Raw genomic sequence first — 4,816 nt, forward strand, 5'->3', positions numbered from 1 at the left:
AGCGACTAACTGCTGCCGTTGAAGAAATATTTGTAATGTTAGGAAAAAGCAAAAAAAAAATAGCAGAGTATGAGGAGGAACTTTGTCCAAAAAAGAGGAGAAGGAGCGACAACATCAACTACTGGACGCTTTTTTCAAGAAACATCAAGTTGTGTTACAAATCCATCCCTCCATCCATCCATCCATCCAGCCATCCATTTTCTTCTGCTTATCCGAGGTCGGGTCGCGGGGGCAGCAGCCTAAGTAGGGAAGCCCAGACTTCCCTCTCCCCAGCCGCTTCGTCCAGCTCTTCCCGGGGGCGTTCCCAGGCCAGCCGTGAAACATAGTCTACCCAACGTGTGTCCTGGGTCTTCCCCGTGGCCTCCTACCGGTCGGACGTGCCCTAAACACCTCCCTAGGGAGGCGTTCGGGTGGCATCCTGACCAGATGCCCGAACCACCTCATCTGGCTCTTCTCGATGTGGAGGAGCAGCGGCTTTACTTTGAGCTCCTCCCGGATGACAGAGCTTCTCACCGTATCTCTAAGGGAGAGCCCCGCCAACCGGTGGAGGAAACTCATTTCGGCCGCTTGTACCCGTGATCTTGTCCTTTCGGTCATGACCCAAAGCTCATGACCATAGGTGAGGATGGGAACGTAGATCAACCGGTAAATTGAGAGCTTTGCCTTCCGGCTCAGCTCCTTCTTCACCACAACGGATCGATACAGCGTCCGCATTACTGAAGACGCTGCACTGATCCGCCTGCCGATCTCACGATCCACTCTTCCCTCACTCGTGAACAAGACTCCAAGGTACTTGAACTCTTCCTCTTGGGGCAGGGTCTCCTCCCCAACCCGGAGATGGCACTCCACCCTTTTCCGGGCGAGAACCTTGGACTCGGACTTGGAGGTGCTGATTCTCATCCCCCTGAAGATCCTGGCCAGATGAAGCCATCAGGACCACATCATCTGCAAAAAGCAGAGACCTAATCCTGCAGCCACCAAACCAGATCCCCTCAATGCCCTGACTGTGCCTAGACATTCTGTCCATAAAAGTTATGAACAGAATGGGTGACAAAGGGCAGCCTTGGCGGAGTCCAACCCTGACTGGAAACATGTCCGACATAATGCCGGCAATGCGGACCAAGCTCTGACACTGATCGTACAGGGAGCGGACCGCCACAATCAGACAGTCCAATACCCCATACTCTCTGAGCACTCCCCACATGACTTCCTGAGGGAATGCCTTCTCCAAGTCCACAAAGCACATGTAGACTGGTTGGGCAACCTCCCATGCACCCTCAAGGACCCTGCCGAGAGTATAGACCCGGTCCACAGTTCCACGACCAGGATGAAAACCACACTGTTCCTCCTGAATCCGAGGTTCAACTATCCGGCGTAAACTCCTCTCCAGTACACCTGAATAGACCTTACCGGGAAGGCTGAGGATGCTTATACATATTGTTACAACAATTACTACAATAAAAACACTAACCTTATGACGGATGCTTTTGCAATTGTTCGATTTGATCTTTCACAACACCTAGTGGCCACAATAATTCATTAGTCAAGCTCATGGCGTAGAAAGTTGAACGATGCGGACACCTTTGTTACTGGATATTTTCTATCCGACTTCTGTTTTGGAGACTTTGTGTACGTATTAAGCAACTATAATTATTTGATATGCTTAAATGTGCTGTTTTAGCTTAGCTGTTGTGTAGCTGCTAGCTCCTACAGCAGGTGTGTCCAAAGTGCAGCCCATAGCTATGTTTTTAACCGACAACAGGGAGGGTTGAAAATGTGGTATTTGCGTGTCGGTCCAATCAGCAGCAGCTACGCCCTGTTTCGTCATTGGACCTAAGTCTTTGGCTTGGTAGGTGGGACAGAGAGCAAGGGAACAATGTGGGACAGCAATGGTGTCCATCTTTTACCATGCTAGTTGTTGCAATGGAAGGTCAACATGATCAGCCACACCCTGACTTCCAACATATATAGAAGTCTAAGGCCTCCTGGTATGAGTCGTCTGACTGGTGATCATAACAGGTGGTGGTACATACGGACGCAGCTCAGTCAGCCAGGGCTTTCACTGATAGAACAGTTGGAGCAGTCCTTGTCCTTCACTCCTTCCCGGGAGGAGGCGTACCTAGTAGATGTCAGCCATTGCTGATACTTCAGGCTGTGGTACGAGCACGAGCATGGAGGAGCCTTTGTAGTGGTGTCGCAGCTTGGTGGTCGTGCCGTCAGGTAACACCAGGAAGGTTCCTTCTGTGCAACACTGACTGGTGCTTTTTTCTCCCTGGACTCTGACTTCATATCTGGTGTTGTCCTTCAGACCTGGGCCAAGAAGCCACGTAAACCGTGGCAAGAATGTGGGCGATAAGAGTGTATGTGCGTGGGCATGAACTTGCACCCAGTTTCAACTGGAACTCAGGACATATGATTAGTTGCACGGCCTATTCTAATCTATATTACACATTTCTTAATCACTTCATCCTTCATTATCTTAATTATATCCCAACTTTAGCTACCTGTAAAAATGAGTGATATATTGTAGTCCATTTCCTAAATTATAGTCTCTTCACTTTAACCAGACAGTCATTAGGACAAAAGACCCTGCAAGGACTTTGCCCTTTAAAAGGGAAAGCCCAAAAAAGGACAGTAATAAGATAAATTCATCACATTTGCTATGAGGCATTTTATTATTAATGTATTTTGTTCTTGTTACTTGGGGCGGTATAGCTCGGTTGGTAGGGTGGCCGTGCCAGCAACTTGAGGGTTCCAGGTTCGATCCCAGCTTCTGCCATTGTAGCTGTTGTGTCCTTGGGCAAGACATTTTACTCACCTGCTCCCAGTTAACATTGGTTTAAATGTAACTTAGGTATTGGGTTTCACTATGTAAAGCGCTTTGAGTCACTAGAGAAAAGCGCTATATAAATATAATTCACTTCACATGATATGTTTTTGTTCTGTTTTCTCATTTCAAGGGGAACTGCACTTTTTGGAATCATTCACAGTCCCTATGTAAGTTAAATAAATAAATAAATGATAAATGGGTTGTACTTGTATAGCGCTTTTCTACCTTCAAGGTACTCAAAGCGCTTTGACACTACTTCCACATTTACCCATTCACACACACATTCACACACTGATGGAGGGAGCTGCCATGCAAGGCGCTAACCAGCACCCATCAGGAGCAAGGGTGAAGTGTCTTGCTCAGGACACAACGGACATGACGAGGTTGGTACTAGGTGGGGATTGAACCAGGGACCCTCGGGTCGCGCACGGCCATTCTTCCACTGCGCCACGCCGTCTGTTGCACGTCCGAGTATGGCACCAGGTCACTGGCCAGCACTTGGTGGGGCTGGCTGGTGAAGGAGGGGAGAACCAGGGCTTTCTTTTGAAGACTGCTGCTGCTAAATGCAACAAGTTTTGTACTGTATTGTCGAGCTTTGTCCATGTATTCATGTTGCTCCATCATGACTGAGTCAGCCGCCGACACGTCGATGATGTTCTGTGCCGTCTTGGTGAGGATGGAGGTGAGCAGGGCCTGTTCGTCCGTCCTGGCCGAGGGCACGGTGGGACTGATCCAGTCCGTGCCATTTGGGGGTTTGCTGACCGGGTTTGGGTGCGTGATCAGCGGCTTGCGTTCAGGATCCTGCTCTGCCGCCTCGTCCTCGCCGCTGTAACAGCACCCCATGGCGGCCTCCGCGACACTCCGGCGTCCCTCTTTTCACACGGAAAAGCAGCCGTCTTCTTCCGCGCCGGCAAACATAAAAGTTGTCTGGTTGAGGGCAAAAAGTAGCCACCGTCGGCGGCAGATATCACATGACAACAACACGGGCGCCACTTCCGGTATTTGAGGCGCAGCGGTGTCACGGCCCCACGCGTTTGCGCATGCGCTGAATTAAGTTAAAGTTCAGGTCCCAACTGTAGTCCCACACTAGGTGTGGTGAAATGATCCTCTGCATTTGACCCATCCCCAAGTTCACCCCCTGGGAGGTGAGAGCAGCGGAGGCCGCGCTCGGGAATCATTTGGTGATTTAACCCCCAACCCTTGATGCTGAGTGCCAAGCAAGGAGGCAATGGGTCCCGTTTTTATAGTCTTTGGTATGACTTGGCCAGGATTTGAACTCCCGACTTTCCAGTGTCAGGGCAGACACTCTAACCACAAGGCCACTGAGCAGGTCAATGGTTAATGCATCCTCAATAGAAAATAAACCTTCGCAAAAGTTAGCTAACAATTGAGTCATTAGTAGCCGCTCTATTCTGCCTATAAAGTGCTCTAAATAACATCCTAAAACCTTCATCAACATTTTAAATACACACTGTACATATATACAGTATGTAATGTAGTAACATTCTTAATAACATGTCATATTTACATATCTTGCTCATTTTAAGCCTACAATGTCTGCTCTCACTGGGATGCCGACTGATGGGATGTTCATATCTTCCCGTTTAGATGAAGAATTAATCCTCACAAAGGGTAAAAAAGGGTGAATGCAGAGGAGCGTATTTTTCTGTCTTTCTTGCCATCTCCAGGTCTAAGTTGGATGTCAAAGTTGACCAAGTTCTCCGGTTTATGTCCACAACCTTCTACTACATAAATGAGAAGAATGATTTATAATCTAGAATTAGCTTTCACCATCTTAGAGGCGAGAAAGCAGCTCAGTATGTCAATATAGCAGCATAAGCTCGCTATTTCTGTGATCAATGCACCGCTAAAAGTAGGTCCTTAACGTTAGCGCTTATACCGTATTTTCCGCACTATAAGGCGCACCTAAAAACCACAATTTTTCTCAAAAGCTGACAGTGCGCCTAATAACCCGGTGCGCTTTAT

At 48.4% G+C, this 4,816-nt stretch overlaps 1 pseudogene; it reads right to left on the bottom strand.

The window, feature by feature from the left end:
* Positions 1-3,220: 3,220 nt before the first annotated feature.
* Positions 3,221-3,795, bottom strand: LOC133570657 (ragulator complex protein LAMTOR1 pseudogene; annotated as a pseudogene).
* Between the last annotated feature and the right edge of the window lie 1,021 nt (positions 3,796-4,816).

The sequence above is a fragment of the Nerophis lumbriciformis genome, linkage group LG28 (assembly GCF_033978685.3).
Source record: "Nerophis lumbriciformis linkage group LG28, RoL_Nlum_v2.1, whole genome shotgun sequence".
NCBI lineage: Eukaryota > Metazoa > Chordata > Actinopteri > Syngnathiformes > Syngnathidae > Nerophis > Nerophis lumbriciformis.